We start from the raw sequence: 21,968 nt of genomic DNA, 5'->3' as shown, positions 1-21,968 counted from the left end.
ACTTCCTCTGAACCACAGACCAAGAGGGAAGGGATCTGAAAAGAGTAAGCCAGGGACTCTTCCCAGAATCCAGATCTTCATCTGAGGAAGACCAGGGAGGGGCAGGCACAGACGCTGCTTGAGGAGGTCTTAAAGACATTAAAGCATTAAACAACCCAGAGTAAAATCCTGCTATTCACACTGAAGATCCTTAACTACAGGAGAAATCTGCTTGATTTTCTGTTTCTTTTCCTGCAGGCATCCGCACAAAACACCCTTGGAGGGTCAGACCCTCGGCAACACTCAATAAGAAAAGTAGGAATCTCCTCCCTAACTAAGATCTGTGGAATCCCCCTTGGTGCCTCAGATATACTCAGCCAAGGTTCCCCCTCAAAGTCTGGAGCAGATGTTTGAAAAGTCTCAGTGGATATGCAGGAAGTCTGACTCATGCCAGCCTCTGACAGGGGCATGGCAGAGGAATCCAAAGCAACAACTAGACGATTCTCTGGGCTTTCACCAGCCTTGATAGAGGGATGGCAGTGCGAGGCTGAAAGCACCCATATCAGACCTAAGCTTTTTGGTCTTCTTCTTGGCCAATGGCTGACCCTCATAATGGGAATACTCCACCATACCACACTGAGCCAATAGCTTAAGATGTTGGTTTTCAAGGTAAATAGATAAAGAGGACAGATGACTATGAAGGGTCTTTGGGACAAAAGATGGTCAGAAAGAACACTGTGTATGGTAATGGGAAGCACCCAAACAGAAAAGACACTGGTTGTGATGGTCTTTGAGAAATCTGCCTCCCACACTGACATTTTCCCTTTATGGAGGACATGAACCCAACAGCACTTAATGAAAAATAAATACAAGAAGAAACCCAAGGGAGTACTTGTCTAAAACATGGCTTAATATCCAGCACAGCAGAAAGGCGTTCAGACTTTCAAGACGGCGTTCAGACTGGCAGCAAAGAAATTCGGAGTTTGTGTGCCTGTATGGCACCATTATGCCCTATGCCTTACGCAGGATGTGTACTTGTGACGTACAACGCCTTTAGGTATTAAAGGCTTTGGTATACTGGCCAGACATTGGAAGATCCTTGGCAGGAGATCCCTTTAGTAAAGAATACTGCAACAATGACATGGAGGGACATCCACTGGTTCAAATGTCATTCAAAGTATACCAAATCCTAAAGACAGCAGCACCCCAACAGCATGCTCAGTGCCACCATAAACACATTTTTCACTATGCAGCTAGAATGGACACCCTCTGTCACACAAGTACACGAACGGCAGTGGTTAAGATGCATGCCTACAACCCCAGACAACATTTTGAATTCTTTCCATCCACACCTCTATCTTGTGAGACCCTAAAAAATTCATTTAAGATAAAAAAACTGTTTCTGGGCCCATGATGTAAATGGAAGCAGCAAATGTTACAGAACTTGGCTGCAAATGTTCACTTAATCTTTAACTTGATTTCAGAGCTTATGCTTTCAAGATACTCTTTTTTAACTTAATGTGAAGGAAAGTCAAGGATTCAGCAAGGGGACAGATGACTTTTTAATCCTCTATAATGAAGAGTGTATGATTAACTGCCTTTGACTTAATTAAGCTTATTATTCTTCTTCATTAGTCAAGTTAGCCCATACTAAGCAAAGTCCTCTGTGAAGACCTGTGCAGCCAGCCTCAATGAAGTGCACATTAAATGCATGTAAGACATTGCAGACTTACTGATTACACAAGAAATAACATATGAACGTGGAAATACAAGCACAGCTATAAACGCCAGTATCCGTGCACAGTTCCTGTACACATTAAGCACAACATGATGCCACTGGTGAGGTGGCCCAAGTAATGTTGTGCAAGAAGAATGAAATTTCTTATACTCGGGTTACAGTGTAGACTAACTATAGTCTGTAAACCATAACTTAAAGCATCTAATATAATAAATATTATCTACTTGACTTTTGATGTCTGTTTTCCTACCCTAAAGAAACAGTAATTATAACAGTAGTCAAAAAGAGGTGGGGAATAACTGTAATATTTCCTGATGTTCAAGAATGTAATTTCAGCTAACTATAGAGATTTACTACAACAGCATGAAACCATGTTTTATAACAACTGCACAGGCTTAAGCAAACACAGTGTACATAAAAATACTCCTGTATACATTCAGCTAGCAGAAGACTGTTCAATGTACCGAATTAGTCTGGTCATTAACTAACACTCCACAGGTTCAAGTCCTCTTTGTTGCCCATATTTTCTTGAAAGCCTCTTTTCAGTCTGTATTGCCCAATTTAGGTCCTCATTCCAGCTTCCCAGCACTCCTAAAGCAGTCTTTTCTCAAGTATAGGTTATAATTAAATCCTTTCCAATGGTGGTTATGTCACTTTCCTTCATGCTTTATTCTTATTTCCCTAAGAGTTCCTTGTATCTTGTGCAAGCAGTCCCCCTCCTCCCTACTGGTTTCCATGGAGTATAATCATAGATCAGTCAGTCTCACCTCATATGAATCCCCTTCTAAACCCCTTACCATCCTAGAAACCTTTCAATATCGGTTTGGTCTGATGAGATGTCTTTCACTGAGCCTTTATCCGACAAGCCAGTTTAAGCAATGAACTTCCATTGACAAATGGTTTAACTTATTCAGAGGTTTTATAATCTGGGGGTTAGTTACATTACTTCACGAGTATTAGAAGGACTTGTTCTTCCAAGTAAAGGTCACTGATGGTAGGCTTGTTTGTTTAAAAGGACTCTGTCACAGTCCAGATAAAGTACCCAAATCCAACATTTCTCTTCAACGTCTTACCTCCAAACTTGGCACAGTGAACTGAAAAAATGGAAGCTCTTGATTATGGATGTAGCTAGTAAGATACTAACAGTGAAAATGTTTTTAGTAGCTTTACTTCCATACACAAGTCAGGTATATTTTTTATTTTTTAATCAACAGGAGAAGCTGTGAATGATAATTAATAATCTATCCAAGAGTAATCTGGATGAATGGATAGGAAATTGCAAGCTCACCCCATGGTTTGGTATCCTGGTCCCTTTCAGCTAGGGATAACAAATGTTCTGGGATATTTGTACTTAAAATACAAGGCTCCTGGCTTATTGTATACTTAAATTACAAGAGCTAAAAACTTCTTGAGAAAGTATGGCTAGGCTTCTAAGGATCCTCATGGATCTATAGCCTTGTAAGTACCTATGAACCCAAGAGTTGAAAGGTTTTACTTGGGGGAGAAAGAGGACAAGAGTTTAGTGGGATAAGCTGATCCTCCCAAAAGGAAAAGATGGTTTAAGATTACCTGATATTAATGAATATTTTAGAACTGGGCGGCTGCGGTGGTGCAGCGGTTAGTGTTGCCACCTCACAGCAAGAGTTTTCTGGTTTGATCCCTAGCTAGGGTGCCTTCTGTGTGGAGTCTGCATGCCCTCCCTGTGGTCGCACGAGTTTCCTCCGGGTGCTCTGGTTTCCTCCCATATCCCAAAGACATGCTGTAGGTGGATTGGACACTCTAAATTGGCCCTAGGCATGAGTGTGTGTGCCTTCTGTGAAAGGCTGGGCGTCGGGCTGGCAACTCAACACCATAAAACTCCACTGCCAATCATGAGCGGACAGGTGACCTGCTGTGGCGACCCCTAACCGGGACAAAGCTGAAAGAAGAATGAATATTTTATAACTACAGGGTTAAGGCCCATATACATAAAACAAGCAGAAAGAAGGTGGTTATAAATCAAAGGGGAATCTGTTAAGAGGTGACTTGTGTCGGGCACACAAGGCATCCTCCAACCCAGTACTGATGGGCTTACTGCACATCAGTAAGTCAAATGGCATCAGAAATAAATACAGATCTAAACCTCTTCTGCATTATCATCAGGTTTGGAAAGGCAGGTATATTTCACTGCTGCTCTGGAACAGACTCACCATCCACATAAAACAAAGCTCATCCCTCTCCATATTCAAGCACAACTTGGAACTAGGGATGGGAAACTGAAAATTTACCCCAGACTACCCCCTGTACTACTAAATGACAGGAGCTGCTCCTAAATGCTTTATCCCCTGCATGGGTCCCCTCAAATTATCTTATGGTATGATCGCAGTTACTCATTAGGGGTAATATATAATTATCAACCGTGGGACGAGTAAGGTCACTCTCTAACCAAATGGAATAGGTTAGAAAGTTACAAAAAGGGAAAGTAACTAGGCTTGAAATGGCGTGCAAGAGCAGCTAGCCTATTACTTAACTATGAACCTATAGAAAGAGATTATTACGGAGTGGAGGGAGTTCATGAAATAAAAAGAGGGTAAGGTTTGGAAGCAGATCCTTAAGAAGAACATCAACCATACATAATATTATATTCATATAGTTATATACAAATGTATATTTATTATATTCATAAAATAACAGAAAATATTCTAAGAACTAAGCCAACACAAGAATGGAGAAGAGAGATTTTGCTAATAGGGATGACTGCAAGTACAGGTATAGCTAATAAGCAAGAGGAGGCTAGAATTTACTGGAAAAATGACAAAAGAACCAAGGTATTGGGAGCAAATAAGACAGGGAAGGGTAATGTGATGCGCAACTTATAAACAAAGGTATGCATCCAAGTCCAACAACGTCATTGTTCCACTGTATTCGGCATTCATCAGACCTATCAATAAGTACAACGCCCCCTTTGGTATGTACCTAACCAGGCATATCCAACAGTTGGAACATCCACAGAAGTTCCTCACTAAAAAAATACAGGCCATAACTAAAATGCCCTATGCAGACTGCCTCAAGGTTCTATCCCTATAGTCAGTCTCCTACAAGCTTTTGAAGGGAGATCTATGCCTGGCATACAGGGCATTGTCAGACACCACTTTGATGGACCTCCTGCATATCTACAAAACAGATAATTCTGGTGAAGTTTTAAAGACTTAAACCTTGCCTGTGATATAAATAGGGCCTGCTGGAGAGATAGGTATGTATCCCAGAGACTACCCAGTCTATGGAACAGGGTCCTCATCCATGGGGAGCAGAGTTTCTCCTTATGCCAGTTCAAGTGCAACTTGGACAATTGGATGGGAAACCAGAAATTCATCCCTGGTTTGGCACCTATGTTTCTAATGGACACATGTAAACTGTAAAGGGTTCATCTCCCAGGCACATGCTTACACTTATCAAGGGTATCAGAACTTGTCAAGAGATTTGGGATGCATGGCAAGGCTTAAAAAGGGCCTTGTGGTCGTTAGCCCAGTAAAAACCTAAGAACCTCTGATAACAGATTGGATGGCTTGCAGGTTATCCCATGCATGGGTCCCCTCAAATTATCTATAGTATGACCATATGGTATGACTGTACCAGGGAGTGACAGCAAAGAGAAAGGGATGGAGGAGTGCTAAATGAGAGACCAGCTCTGGTACAGTTTTTAATAAAATATATAAACTGAAAATTCAATTAAAAGGGATAATTAGTAAGGCATATAAAACACTGTACAACTGTAACACCCAGAGAAAATTAGAAAAGATTGGGAAGAGACTGGAAAGGCAATATACAAAGAAACATTGTGAGGATGTCTGCAAGGATCCTAACTGTGAAACAAAGTTAAGAAGGCTTACAAATCTTGGAAGTGTTTGCATGTTTTTTTTTTTTTTTTTTTTAATACCCCAAGCAGACTTTACACACAGGCAGACAGCAAATGCTTGAGGTACAATAGGGAGGACAGAGAGGCAACTGGGAACATGTTGTTTGGGAATGTAACAGGTTAGCAGATTTAAAAAATCCTTTAAAAAGTATATCGTCAGAAATGTTGAGGGAGCAAATGGCCGTAACTAAAAAAAATATTATTTTGAGCTGGGACACAGGATCTGAATTGCCTAGACACAGCTTAATTGCTATTGACTGCAAACAAACAATTATTACAAAATGGAAATCAAAATCTAAATCAACTATAACAGAAGTACTGACTATTGTAAAATAGGTAAAAATTCTATGTAGGAGTTTTGGAAAAGGGAAGATGTAAATTACATAAAAATAAATGGAATTTGTGGGAACAATACACAAATACTGTTCAGGAGTAGGAAGAGGTTTAAAGGAAGGCATGAATTGAGCAATTTATGTAATGTTGGAGTGAATGAAAATTGAAAATTGTTAACAAAAAAGAAAACATATGTAATGTACAATGCATGTAAATGAAATTTTTTTACTACTAAAGGATATGTACCCATGTCTTTAATGGCAACGTAATAATATTGTGAAAAACTTGGGTCACTGCTCCACTAGAAGTACAAATGGTGTTTTGTCTATGGGGAGAAGCTAACATTTTCTTTGAAAGTATAATTTGGGCAGTACATATTAACATTTTGCTAGCCTTTGTTGTTGCCCACTCACACTGCCCATGGTGGTCCGCTGCTGCAATTGCAATAATCATCAGATCCTTTTCCTATGTTCTGGAATTGGGCCATCCCAGGTTTGTATGCTATTCATACATTTTACTTCCTCATATGGAGTATATTGCATGCATCATGTTAAATTTTAGCTGCCATCTCTCTGTCCATGCTGCTAGGCATCTTCAATCCCTTTTGTAAAATTTCTCCTCAATGTCCCACTGACAACCTCATTTTGGGGGCATCCTCAAAGTGGTTTATCCTATTCTACTCCATTCTCAAGGTTATATCGCACACATACACACTGAATAATGCAAGAACCATGACCAGTCACTGTGTTTTCTACTTGTGTCTGTCCTTTCACGATCGACTCAACAATTTCTCCATCCAGTTTCTCACCTACTAGCTTAGCTGTGACCCCCCCCCCCCAGTCTACTCAGAAGTCTCCTATAAGGATATGAAGTCAAACGTTTTGTTGAAGCACACACATACTGCATTAAAAGGATGATCCCCATTCACTTCCCCAGTTAAAAATTGGGCTTACTAATTTTAAAGGATACCATTCTTCAAGAACATAGCTGCGGTGGTGGTGCAGCGGTAGCGTTGTCACCTCACAGTAAGAAGTTGTCCTGTTCGATTCTCAGTTAAAGTGTCTTCTGTGTGGAGACATGCGTGAATGGGTGTACCTTCGTTGAAGGTTGTGCGTCAGGCCTGGCAAGTCGGTACGTAAAAATCTACTGCCAATCATTAGCGGACTGGAGTTCTGCTGTGGCGACCCCTAACCGGGAAAAGCCGAAAAATACAACAACAACAACAACCAAGAATATTATGAGCTTTGCCCTCAAACCATTTCTCCACGATCATTTCTAGTTTCAAGGTTAGGCTAACCAGTGAAGGATACTATGGCAAGCTCTTGGGCTATACTGGCACATTTTCAGGTCATTGGAAGTACTCCATCTTTTAGGAATTTTGTTGAATGTGCCTATGACAAGTTCCACCAGCATAGTGGTCCCCTGAGTGCCTTGGAGGGGTATCCTACCTGGACTCTGTACCTTATTTTATATATGAGCTAGCAGTTCTTCCTCTACTGCATTTATGTCTATTTTTCTCCCTCTCTCTGCCAGGTCCAATTTAACTCCATGCCCTTTCCCATTGGAATCAATGAACTAAAAAATGTATTTATAACTCAGGTCTGGTCTGACACTCTCTTACTGTTTCAATACTCATCTTTTAACTTACGTCTTCCCTTTCAGCCCTCTATTTCCATTACATAGCTGAAGAAAAATCTGCATTCTATTTTAACCCTCTTTACCAGCTACTTCTCCATGCCCACTTTCCTCACTGTCCGAAATGCATACATGCATGTGTAAAACATGAATCAGCAAGGTGAGCACAGCACTACATAAGGACAATGTTCAAGTAATAGGATTTCCATTGACAGGTGCCAAGATGTAGCTCATCCGGAACACTAAAAATTACATATTTTGCCTGTTCAGGATGAGCTACATCTTGGCATAACAATGGAGCAGGCCCCTGCAATACTTCTCAATTTTGTTAAAGAATTCTGGACAAACTGAAAAATACGGGGGATAAAGACCCAGAATCGGGGAAATTTTTTAATTACTACTTAAAAAAGTCAATAGAACAGAATTTGCATTAACATGCATTTCTCAACAGTGTGTATAAAATTCTAATGTACGGCATAACAGAGTAACTGCAATCCTCAGCGATTTACCTGAAAATAAATATTTAAGGAGGGAGAGGCAAAAAAAAAAAAAAAAAATCAGGGACGTTGTGAACTATGCTCTGTACCTTGTCCTACTAAATGTCACCACATCAGGTATGATATCACTTCTGTTACTGGCCCCTCCCTATTTTAAATACAACTATTACAGCACAAAACCTTTGGAAATGCACTTTGCATTCCATGTGTTCTAATCTAGTCTTAAAAAATTAAAATGTTATATCTTAGTGGGCCCTTACAGATTATCAGAAAAGAACAGGCATTTACTCTCTTCCAACTCCATTAGAGTGACTAATGAAAACAGGTTTGGGTGATCTTGGCTCAAAAAGTTACAACCTAACAGTTAAATCTGTTAGCAGCAGGAAGTGGAAGAAAACTCCATGGTACTTTTATTAACATTTCAAAGAACTGCAATACTTGCAATTCTGAGTACTTTTCTATACTAGTCCCTAGAGGTTGCCTAGGTTACTTTCTCATGCCACTCACTCCCTTGCATTTCAATTTTTTTCACATAAATAATTGTTTCTCAGTGCCTACGACATTTTTTAAATAGAACTGTAAAAATAATTGTGCACAATCCATGAAAATGACAGCTGAAGACAACTTAATGGCTTGTACAGTTGATAACTGTTCTTAATTTTAAACTGCATTTAACAGCATCACAAAAGCACTTCTGCCTTCCATGTGTTGATTTTCCTGTGCTGCATTAATTGTGCATACCTATACTAAAATGTATTAGTACTTACTACTCCTTGCACCATATACTCTGCTAAATTAGTGTACATTTATTTAATTATTTTTACATAATGCTCTTTTGCTGCTGTCTAAACTACAATGTGCCTTCTTGGTTCTACAGTGCCTACCTGAACACACCATTTCAATAAAACAGTTCATGGCTACCATCTTTTCTGATGTCTGAAGTAGAATGTTTCATACCAAAATATGACATTTTGCAAGACAATCTGTATTTTCAACCAGCCCAAAGAATTGCATTTCAACTTACTACTAAAAAGAATAGTTACTGTAGAATATTAGCTGCTTTTGTATCTCTGCATATTAACATGTTTTAGTTATAATATCAAGAATCTCTGCAATATATATATATATATATATCTATAGAAAGAAATCAGTGATTTCTACTAAACTAGCAACATGTCAATAAAATACATGTTTTACTACCAACATGAGTGACCGGTGTTCTGAGGGCGGCCACGGTGGTGCAGCAGTTAGCGTTGCCTCCTAACAGCAAGAGGTTCTCCAGTTCGATTCTCGGCTGGGGTGTTTTCTGTGCGGAGTCTGCATGTCCTCCCTGTGGTCGCGTGGGTTTCCTCCGGGTGCTCCGGTGTGGTGCAGCAGTTAGCGTTGCCTCCTAACAGCAAGAGGTTCTCCAGTTCGATTCTCGGCTGGGGTGTTTTCTGTGCGGAGTCTGCATGTCCTCCCTGTGGTCGCGTGGGTTTCCTCTGGGTGCTCCGGTTTCCTCCCACATCCCAAAGACATGCTGTAGGTGGGATTGGACACTCTAAATTGGCCCTAGGCATGAATGTGTGCGTTTGTGTGCCTTCTGTAGAAGGTTGGACGCCGGGCTGGCAACTTGACACCGTAAAACTCCACTGCCAATCATGAGCTGACAGGTGATCCGCTGTGGCGACCCCGGACCGGGAAAAAGCCGAAAAAAGAATGAGTGACTGGTGTTCCACACCTAAAGTCAATGCCTCATTGGTCCGATCCAACCATAAACTAATTACCCTAGATATCCACATCCTGCCCCCACCCCCCATTAAGGAAACCATTGTAAAAAAACTTCTCCAAAGCCAACTTCATGCTTCTTAAGACAGAAGTGGTGAACTTCATGACACCCATGCAGATGGACAATACAGTTTTATTTATTTATTTTACATTTGTTGACCGGGATAGTCCGACTGGATGCATGTCCATTTTCAGAGGAGGCCCGGGGAGAAAAGCTCCAAGGGTAAGCAGATACAGCATTACATATTACAAACAGACTATTTACAGAGATTACATAAGTAAGCAAGTTAAACAAGTTCCACAGGTTAGAGTTAATCCTGAGCACAGGTCAGGATTAAATTAAATTAAATTACACAGTAAACTGGTTAACAGATTTTTACTCATTCTAGAGAGAGTTAGCCAGGCTTGATACATTGACATAGCCAGTTAAGTGACAAATGTTGTTAGAGTCTAGTTTTAAATTGACCCAAGGTGGAAGTAGGGTAATATCAGCTGGAAGAGAGTTCCAGGATCTACTTACAGAGTTTGCAGAGAGAGTCACCGGCTGTGTTATTCATTTTGCTAGTCTGAATTTGTAGTTTGTTAGAGGATCGAAGTGGTCTAGGATTGTTATAGGGGGTGATAATATTTTTTAAGTGCAGGAGTATTGTCCGGATTATAGAGGATTTTATAGGCCATAATCAGTTGGTTATACTGGATTAGGCTGGGTAGTTCAAGCCACCCAAGCCGATTTAGATTGATGCAATGATGTGTCCTAAAAGGCAGCCCAGTGGTAAACCTGGCAATGTGGTTGAAGCAAACTGAGAGTTTAAGGACAGTCTTGTTTACATTCGAGAGTAGAGTAGAGGGGATGCATACAGAAGGGTCGAAAGAAGGTGAGAGCGAGCTATTGCAATTTTAGCTGGAGGGGTTAGGAAGGCTTTTATTCTGTAAAGTGACCCTAGTTTTTTATTGATGGTTTTGATAGTTTGGTTAACATGTAGGTCGAATTTTAGATTATTGTCTATGATGACACCCAATAGTTTTGTAGAGGGGTCAGGGGAGATTATTGTGCCATCATTTGAATTTATGGTAAAGGTGAAAGCGGTAGACCTACATGTTGGTGAAAATAACAGCATTTTAGTTTTTTGGGGATTTAGGATCAGACGACGTTCAGAAAGCCAGTTTTCTATTGTATTACAGTTGGTCTGGGCAGCTGACCATAACTCTACTGGAGATGTGGCTGAGCAAATCAGAGTAGAGTCATCAGCATATTGGATACAGCTGACTTTTGGGATGACAGTATAAAGGTCGTTAATGAAGATGGAGAACAGCAAGGGCCCTAGTATAGAGCCTTGTGGTACTCCAAGGGTGTTAGGTAGAAGGTTAGAGAGTCTGTTCTGCCAGAGGACAGCCTGCTGTCGACCATTCAGGTAGGATTGAAACCATTGAAGGGCTCTAGTATCTAGACAGAATGTTTGCAGGGTGTGGATTAAAAGTTGGTGATCAACCATATCGAATGCCTTGGAAAGATCCAAGAAGAGGGCTGAGGATATATAATTATTGTTGCGATTATGGTTTATGGTGTTGGTAAAGGCTAGGAGGGCTGAAGTAGTGCTGTGATGAGGACGGAAGCCATGCTGAGTGTCTGCCATAAGGTGATTCTGGATTAGGTGGTGCATGAGTTGTCTATGAATACATTTTTCAATAATCTTTGCAAGTGGAGAGAGTATAGCTATTGGCCTATAATTGGAAAATTCAGTAGAGCTGCCTCCTTTGTGAAGTGGGATTACATAGGATATTTTCCAGATGGTGGGAATTTTAGCTTCCACCATGGTTCGATTGATTAGTATTGAGACATGGTAAGCAATAGCATCAGCTGATTTTTGTAGGTACTCGGCAGGGAGTTGATCAGCAGAAAGTGTAGTGGGTTTTAATTTTTTTATCAAGGTACGGATAAGTGAAGTGGCGACTGGTTGGAAGATGAATGCGTGTAGGTTTCTAGGGGTGCTACTTTCAGGACCAGGGGAGCTAGGAGGTAGTTGGCTAGCTAGGGCTTGAATAGTCTCAGTAAAGAATCTGTTAAAACTGTCAGAAACATCTTCAGGGGTTTTATCAATAGTAGCAGCAGGGATTGGGGTTGAAGTTAGTCCAGGATGTAGTAGATTAACCTGCTCAAAACTTCTGAGGGTTATTTTGATTTACTGTCTGTAAATTACAGTAGTATTGTTTTTTGTCTACTGCTCCATTAGTCTGACGAGCCTGGTCTGCAAGGCCATGGAAAGTATCATCATGGAAATTATAAACAAAGGCACTGGTAATCTCCAAACTCTGGACCCCACCCAGTTCGGGTTTGTAAAAGGCAGATCATGTCTCCTAACCCTGATAGACTTCTTTGAAGCAGTCACCAAAGCCGTAGACGAGGGTAAGGTGGTTCACACAGCCTATCTAGATCTTGCCAAGGCTTTCAACACCATCCCCCACTCTGGAATTATAAATAAACTCACTAAACTAGGTATAAATCCCTAGGTCACAAGATGGGTTGCCAACTGGCTCACTGACAGAACCCACACTGTGAAAGTAGCAGACTCCAAATCCGACTTCAGACCAGTGACAAGTGGCGTACCACAGGGTTCAGTCCTGGGTCCTCTCCTGTTTGGTATCTACGTCTATGAAGTACAGGCTAACACAGAAGGTCTTTGGCTAACAAAGTTTGCAGATGACTGCAAACTAGGAGCCATAATCAAAACTCCTAACGATGTGGACATCCTACAAAAGGGCCTCACCGAGACAGATGCCTGGTGTCAAAGCCATGGCCTCAAGCTCAATGCAAAAAAGTGCACTGTCATCTCCTTTGGTAAAAACTCTGTACCCATGAACTACAACATAGGCGGTAGTATACTTAACACTGAAAGTGTGATAAGAGACCTTGGGACACAGGTGGACAGTAGTCTCTCCTTTGATAATTACATCGCCACAATAGTCAGGAAATCCTTCTATGTGGCACACCATCACAAAAGGTTTCTCATCCAGAAAAAAAAAAAAAAAAAAAAAAAAAAAAAAGAGGTCACTGTTCCCCTCTACTCATCAGACCCATTACAGAGTACAACGCCCCTTTTGGTATGTACCTCACAAGACATCTACAACAACTGGAAAGGCCGCAGAAATACTTCACAAAGAGGATTACCGGCCTCAAACAGATGCCCTACGCAGACAGTCTCAAAAAACTCCAGCTTTACTTCGTCGCATATCGCCTACTCAGAGGCGATCTCTGCCTAACATACAAAGCTATGTCAAACCCAGAGCTGCTGGACATGCTCCAATTAAAGAAATCCCAGTCTCTCCAAGCTACATGCTCTAGGGACCTAAACCTTGTCACTACAATAAACAGAACATGCTGGAGGGATAGATTCCTAAACAGAGACTTTCCATACTCTGGAACAAACTAACTGTCTCTATCAAACAAAGCTCCTCATTAGCACTCTTCAAGAAAAATCTTGATGACTGGATGGGAAATAGGGAATTCACCCAGGGGATCACCTCTGTGGCTCTGCTCGACAGGGGCATAGGAAAATAATTTTCTTGGGTGGCGAAAGCCGGGGTACCTTTTTGGCTAGACTTATATAGGCCCTAGGGCCAATAGCCTAGTACCTACCTATGAAGAATCAGTGTGTGATTGACCAAGTCAAAGGTGAATTTGTAAGGCTGCCATTATCCATGTTCAATAAGGTCTCATCAGTTAAAGTCCAGACTGCAGTCATAATACTGCAGCCCATCTAAAAGCCTCTCAGTATCGGGCAGCTTCTTGCCATTACTAGTTCAATATTAGGAAGCACAACCAGCTACTTCCACAACAACCCAGCTGAAATTAGCCAAGACTTCAGTCTTCCAGAAACATCAATAATCTAACAAGAGGTATTGGTGGATGAACATCACCATCTTATGATTCTACAGTTCTAAGCAGCCACCTTGAACATGATATGAAGTGCCTTTCATCCCCAAAATTCACAAATCTGGCAAAATAAAAGCACTTCAGACTGTCATTATTACTATGAATATAAGTGTTAAAAGAAAGAAAGAAAGAAAAAACACAACTAAGGAATGGAAACAGGATGCTTGTGTAGGAAATTAAATGCTTAAGGCAGTTCAATGTTGAGGGAATTTACTAAAAAAAGTTCTACAAGCAGACTGTGGTACTACTACACTGAAGTCACAAAGGCAAGGCTTTAAATCTGTGATTTCACTGATATGGGTTAGCCAGCTTCCCAAGTATGGAAGGCAAGCTAGAAGGGAAGAGATCTAAGTGGCCAGAGGCCAGCTCACATATTTCTACAGGAGCACAAAGGGATCATTGCAATCACTGCTTGAGTGCTCCCTGCTGCAGCTTAAGGATATAGTAAGCAGGTTTCTCTAACGAAAGGGACACAAACAAAATGCCCAAGCATTACAGCATGCATGCATGTTAATATCACTGCATGTTCAATCTCGCATGCTACAGCAGTACAAAAAAAAAAAAAAAAAACGCTATCTGCTGCAGAATGGCATTACACTGAGATACCACAATCTCATTTCACCCACTTGCTAACGATACCCAAACTATCCACAAATCAAAGTAGATCATTAGTGGCCCCAGACTGGCAGGGAGGGGCTGTCATAACTAATAGTCAAAGAGAATGAAGAGGGGCAATAGAACATGGCAAACGGTCAACTGACAAAAAGGGAGACAAAATTCATGATGAATAATGTCCAGATTAAACAAGGGTAGGGTCTAACAACATTTGATATGAAGCATGTTACATCATGGAGGCGAGCACTGTGCTCATACTTTATTTATACATGCTAAATAATTAATGGGAAATAAACAGGACTTTTACTGAAAGGTTCATTAAATTCATAGTTCAGATATTTGCCATTTGCTAACCAGGTAAGTAGACTGATCTACTGGACTCTTTTCAGCCAAGATCTGAGTTCAAGAAGAAGCTTTAGAAGTATTCTAAGAACTAAGCCAACAAGGGAATGCAGAAAGGAGATTCTGTCGATAGAGATTACAGCAATTAGGGATACAGACAGTAGGCAAGAGGGGACTAGAATTTATTGGAGAAATCTGGCAAAAGAACAAAGGTACTGGGAGGAAATAGAGAGGGAAATGTAACAGAATGGGAAGAGGCCAATAATTCATTTGGATTGCAGGCTAGAGTTTGCCTTCCCTACTGAGGAGAGAAAGAAACATAGGGATCTTAGGTGAAAGACCAGCACTGGGAGAGTTTTTAGTAGAACCTAGAAGAGAAGTTGCTGTTAAAAAAAAGGAATAATTATTACAGCATACAAAATATTGCATGCTACTTACAAGAATCAATCAGTGGAGGTTAATAAGGATTAGGAAGCTAGATTTGATAAGCAATTCACAAAGAAACAATGGTGGGCTATATGTATGTCTCCCAAACATGCCACAAAGTCTAGAAGATCTAGGATCTTTGCTTGGAAGGGTTTACATAGGTATTTTTAAGAAAGAGGTAATTGGGAACATATTTTCTGGAGTGCAAAGAGTTGGAAGACTTTGAAGTTTCTCCGCAGGCTACTTTGACAAAGATACTGGGTGAGCAAACTGGTGTAACCAAGGAAATAATTGAGCTAGGATACAGAATCAGAATTGTCTAGACATAATAAGGCCTTGCTGAGTTTAATTACGGTAGCTGTCAAAAAAAGCAATTACTAGAAAACAGAAATGAAACTCTTAACCAACTCTACTAGAAGTAGCGAATATAGTAACATAGATAAAACAACTGGAATTGGGAGCTTTGGAAAAGAGCAGGAACAAATTACATAGAAAAAATGGGAACTGTGGGAACAATAAATGCAGAGGAGGACTGAGGTTTAAAAGAAGGCAGAATTTGAATAAGTTATGTCATGTCTGACTGACAATGACTGGCTAGATTATAAGTGATGTAGAATGTCAACATGGTTTGTGATGTAGAACATTTGCAACAAAAATTATGTCACTATGGTTTGCTTTCACTTATATAAAATATACGACTGCCTATGTCATACATGATAATTTAATAAACATGTTTCTTGTTTAAAAAACAGCAGCAGCTTTAGAAAACCATATCCTTACAAAAGTTCTTCCTGTTCATAGGCAAACATTTATGTCAGTTACAAGGAACAAAAACAGAGCAGCATTCACACCCACGTAACTCAGTTCATGTGTACTGTCTTTTTGAGATATGATGTCAAAAAATAAACATTTTATTTATTTATTACTGGTGCAAAATATTAAGTGTGTGGATGGTTTTCCTGATTTCCCTTCCTCAACTGAACTGCCACATTTACTGCCATCAATCTCAAGTTCTTCCAGGCAAATTGTCCTGAAGTTTCCACTATGACTCATCTTTGTCACACAGCTCGATTCTCACTGTGATGCTGTCCAGCATTTGTTTGGTTTAGTTGTGTGTTTCTGCAATCGCTTTCACAACTTATCTTATAAAAAGTGAAAATCACCTCATATTCTTCGCTAATACTAATAGCGAAACTACTTCTATCTAGTACACTTTTTTTGGCTACTTTTCTTAATATGTTAAACATTAAAAAGTCTTGATACTGAAGCAGACTAGTTGCACCTTTCTGACAACCTTACCAGCTTGTCAAATCTTCTGGTTATCACCATTTCTAGCTTCATATTAATCATGAAAAGGCTCATTCTGCTTTACAAACATCTCCCTTTCATTATAATCATTGCAAAAAGATCCAGAGAGGACTTGGTACAGACTGTTTGGCACACCCCAAACCCCGCCGCTTTGGGCACTGAGAATTTGCTTCAAGCACGACTTTTTTACTGCTGCTTCCAGCCCCATTTTTGGTCCACTCAAAAAGCTTCCTAGCATACCCACAGATCCTCGAGTTTTTGCCCCAACTTTTCAAAATAATATAATAAACAATTCTGATTTCAAAAGGATAGCTCACTTAAAACATTCTATCATTCTGCAATTGCCAACTTAATCTAATTCAGAGTTGTGGTGAAGTTGGAGCCTAATTCAGCAGCCAGTGTGCACAAGAAAAATAAAATAATGCTGAACAGGATGCCAGCCCATCACATAACACATATTCACAAGCACATACATTTATATATATTCACAAGCACATACATTTATATAGATAGATAGCGACATGAGTTTTTACAAGTTTAGAAGACTCAACATACAAACCTGTACTGCTGCTTAACTGTGAAAAAGCTGACTTATGCTCTGTGGCTTGCAACTTGATGGCAAGGAACTACCTACACTTTCCTTTTTTCAGTGTACTTCGCCAAATAATTAACAAATCCAGGAAGTGGGTCCCATTTTTACATCAACTTTTTTTTTAGCCTTGTATGAACATACACATTTTCTCACTGAAAGCATTCATACATGTTCAAGAAAGAAAAACTGAGCTTGTCCCTACAATTACTTTAGGTTTTATGAGATATTTAATAAATGTATCCTGCATAATCAAAGCACATAATGTGCCACTCATAACTTTCAACAGTCCAGATTTTTGCCTCATATTTTTGGCCTATTCCTTATACAATGTGCGGTTTTCTGGCAAATCACATAGGATTGAACAATCTGGAACCCCCACATCATATTTCTTCCCCTCCATACAACAGTCACCACTTTGACTCCTTTCCCACTTTTTTCCATTACCCATAAATCTACCCCCCCATCCTCTATTAACCTATATCAGCAGAGCTAGCAGCTACCTAGACTAAGGTGATAATTACAATTCTCAGTCATAATACATTCCTCTAGCCTGTTGTTAAAGGTACACATATGTATACATATTAAAATGTACACATACTTAAAGGTCTACACATGCTCTGTATAAAAAAATTATATATATATATATATATATATATATATATATATATATATATATACACACACACATACATACATACATATATCTATATATCTATACACACAAACATTTTATATCTCCATACATATACACACACGACTCAAATGTCTACAATACAACTGAAATACCTGGCTTTATATACATAACATGAAGAGTGATAGTGAGGGGTTCTGTCAAGAGGAACCTTGATGAGTGGATGGGTAACAAAAAGTTCACACCAGGGATCACACCAACAGCACTACTAGATAGGGGCCAAGGGAACTAGCTGCTAGTACAAGGGTCTAGGGAACTACTAAAGGGGTGGTGAATACCGCACAACGTGGCTGGGCTAATATATGCCTTTGGGCAGATAGCCCAGTACCAACCTAAGAACCTATAATGTGGCTATTGTATAATTTGATGTACTTTTATTTACTTCAGATATTTCTGTAAATTGTATGCAAAATCTACACTGTAATTGTCAATGTTTTCTTTTTTTAATGGAACATTTCTCCCCGGGCTTCCACCCAGTCGGACTATCCTGGTCAACAAATGTAAAATAAAATAAAACAAATTGAAGTCACTAAATAATGTCATACATTTGAGTTTCAATAGATTTCATATACTTCAGAAAATACATGCAAATACAAAATCTGTTATTCTAGCAGCTTTCTAAGTTTATAACAGCAATATTTAAAGTTTGTACCTATTTCTGGCCATTTGTCCCCAAGTTATTTTAGATTCTGTCCAGATTTATTGCTTTAAGAGGTTGAGAGATACGGTGCCATGGATCACCTAAGAATTCAAAGCTGGAAGTTCCACACCACTAGTACATTACAGAATTTTTTTTTTGCTTACAGTACTTTTCACAAATTGGTAAAATTAAGCTTTCTTGACGGGAATGAAATATACCCAGAGTTACAAACAACATACCTCAACAGTAAATTCAGCTACTATAAATGCTTGACAGACAATGGGGCCAAGACCCTCCCATTTCAACTTTAAAGTGCACTACAGCTGCCCAGTAACTGTGGTATCAGAATTACAGTTTTACTGCAGTTATACACCTAGTGAAATACCAGCTGCTCCCATTAATATTTATGGGTAAACTGGTGCATCCGAACAGTAAATCAACATACATGGCCTCTTAATAAGGCTTTACTTGCTGCTGCCCCGTTTTACAAGCTTGATGACTGGGTAAAGTCAGCAGTTACAAACACACATGTATTCAGTAAGTTAATTCAGCCAACTAAATTCAAGATTTATACAGACTAAAACAGCTTTTGTGTTGCCCCATCTCCCCAGAATACTACAGTTATCCACCACATTGTACAATATGCTATAAGCTCATAATACACATTGTACAACATGCTATACACTCATACTCATTCCAGACAAAGGGAACACATGTCATCCAACTAGCCCCTTTTAGACATATTTCTAAAACCCGGAACAGACATATTTAGTACAGCTGTGCAAAAACAGCCATATCAAAAATGTGCATGAGGTGTGTGTGTGTGTGTGTTGAGGGGGTACAATTAAATTATAAATCATCAACCCTAATAAAGCCTGAGTAAAAATATGTGTAAACAATTATTGCAATTTTTAATTTCTACCATCTAAAAACAAAATTTACATAAAAAAATAGACTTTAGCAAAGCTTGAAAGATTTGGTACTACTCTTCATGTGTTTAACTGGACCCTGTCAGGTTTGTTACTTAGTGTTAAAGCTACAAGGCCTTTAAGCTCAGCAAAGGCAATGTACTAAAACAAAACACAAAGGCACTTAAACTCACATATCAGTAGCCAAATGGCACCCCCACACCCATCCACCTTGTCCATTTACCTAATACCAGCCCCCCGTTTGTCTTTTTATAATCATTAAGATTTTGTAACCAAATACATCACACTGTACACCACAACACTCACTAAAAGACTGGTTCAAGAGTAAATTATAACAGAACAGCAGTAATAAACATATGTCAAACAAGCAGCACAGAACAAACCACCACCCAGTTGATCCTAAAGCAACAAAAATAAATTATTTAACAATGGGTATTAAAACTGAAAAACAAAAACACATTAAATCTGTGCAATTACATATTAACATCCAAATACATTATAACATTTATAGATTTATATGAATGATGAAGAAAAGCAAGGTCCCAAACCTTCCACTTTGTTTAACCGTAAAACACTGCCTGCATTTACTGATACACTTCTAAAAATCCAGTTTCAAACTGACAGATCTGTACAATACACAGACTGGACTTTGTTACCTGCTTAACGGTTAAAGCGTGTGTGTGTATGTCTTGGAATAAAGCTGCTTTCCTGCATCCATCTAATATTCATATGGACAATGGAACTGGCCTGTGCTGCAATCTGAACTCAAAACTAGAATTAAACACGCATCTAGGCGCTGTCTTAACATCTTACTTTTAAAACACACCGAAAGTGATTCCTTACCTCTAGTAGCTCGATTTATTTCGATGAACCTGCTGACCCTGTTTAGTTCTTTTCAGCAAGCTTGTCTGCCACCCCGATCAGGTTTTTGTTTATGGTGTTACTGAGGCTGTCACTTCTTAATCTAGAGGGTTTCCAACCTTTACCTTTTTATTTCTTCTCCTTTACTGCGTGATTAGCTTTAAGAGAAAATTATATGTTCTTTCTTTTCTCTTATCATTCTGTTTCGGCTGTCACTAAATAAATGCTGAAGAAATAACAATTTGAAGTCCAACACAGCCTAGCCTGCTTTGTGTTTCACTGCAGTGTATATCTCACAGTGCATGCTCTACAACCAAGCTTTCCCAGCTTGGCAATCTCTGACACAGCATTGCAACAGAAGCAACATCAGGCGTCGGGGAGGGAATAGCAACTAAGACACAAGGGAATGATGTCACATGACAGCAGAGTAGACTGTCATAGCAATACAGGGTTAGGTTGCATCTACAGATTTTGATTTTTTTTAACCCTTTACTCAGTATGATCTCACCCCTTGAAGAACCTGAAAAAAGAAGCTCCTGGATGCTGTGCGTGCTAGGGTTACCACCTGTCCCACTTTGAGAGGGACAGTCCCTCTTTGGTCAGTTGTGTCCTGCAAAAAAATTGCAAAAATGGCAGATGTCCTGAGATTTTAGGACAAAATTATTACCTATATTTTATGTAATAGTTGCATAAAACAGTTATTCTGTATCAGAAACATCTAAATGTTATAAGAAACAGAATAAGCAACTAAAATACTACAAGAATAAGCTTTTATTTAGGCAAAGAAGAGAAGTTCTGTCTTGTGTACTGGCCGTGGGTATGTTTCGGCCTGCAAAATCTGCCGTTTGTACCAAAAATGTCCCACTTTGGGCATTTGAAAAGGTGGCAACCCTAGTGCGTGCATTTCACACAGGAATATATATTCATTTTTTTCTTGTACTGTTTACTTTCCCTTGCAGAAATACAGCCGTATACCCTAACGTTGCAAAACTCCGTCCACAGAGATATTTCATCAGTTCACCGTTTTTCAGCTCCTTGTTATCATTATGGTTTGGCTTTGTAAATATCTTCATTATATTATTATTTATGCTAGTTTTCCATGCCTTCAACTAAAATATCTATTTTGTCTATATGTACTTAATGGCTTTATTGGCTGCAGCTGATCACTTGAGCTGAATTAAATCAGTAACGAGACCCTCTAGTGTAATGTAATTTTGAGCAACTCCCCTAACTTCTTGTGTTCTCACATCTCCATAGAAAAACAGACCTTTAGCCCTACCATGTGTACTGAATTAAAATAAGTAGTCTTTGTATTGTTACCATTCTATAGTTTTGTTTCTTATGTGTTGTTTGTCATTCTTTACTCTTCTTGACATAACTGGTTGTCTTGTTTTTCACATTGACAGTACTATAATTTTGTTCCCATCCACATTTGTCACATCAGGAAGTTAGCTCAGACACCATGTCCCATCCAAATTATCCACTTTTACAATACAGCATTAAATACAAAAAATATGTATATAAATAAATAATGATGATGATGTAATTCATATGTAGGTTTTTGTTGTTGTTGTTGTCTTGCCGAGAAAAGGCTTTTCTAGGTATTCATTCTGAAGCAGGCTACAGTTTTGGGGGCATAGCACCATAAACTTAATAAAGCACTACACAGAATATAGCCCAGGGGCTTACATGCATCATATACAGTGAAAGCAGGCTCTAAAAAAAATTAATATGTGAATCTAGTTTTCTCAAGTATTAAACAGGTAGTTCCCAATAAAGTAAAATCCAA

The 21,968-nt window shown here is 39.4% G+C and overlaps 1 protein-coding gene across 2 annotated transcripts in view; it reads right to left on the bottom strand.

Moving 5' to 3' along the window:
* Positions 1-20,527, bottom strand: part of LOC122811983 (sarcoplasmic/endoplasmic reticulum calcium ATPase 2-like) — a 1,984,788-nt gene extending 1,964,261 nt beyond the window's left edge. The window contains exon 1 of one of the 2 annotated variants that reach the window (XM_044084186.1): positions 20,162-20,527. The gene's annotated coding sequence lies outside the window, so the exon portion shown is untranslated. Of the gene's footprint in view, positions 1-19,974; positions 20,110-20,161 lie in introns of those variants that run through there. The other variant, XM_044084187.1, reaches the window with a different exon arrangement.
* Positions 20,528-21,968: the final 1,441 nt, after the last annotated feature.

Source organism: Protopterus annectens, chromosome 9.part0 (assembly GCF_019279795.1).
Source record: "Protopterus annectens isolate FY-2018-M chromosome 9.part0, PAN1.0, whole genome shotgun sequence".
NCBI lineage: Eukaryota > Metazoa > Chordata > Ceratodontiformes > Protopteridae > Protopterus > Protopterus annectens.
Note: the sequence above shows the minus strand (reverse complement) of the source record. Positions and strands in the feature narration are given on the sequence as shown.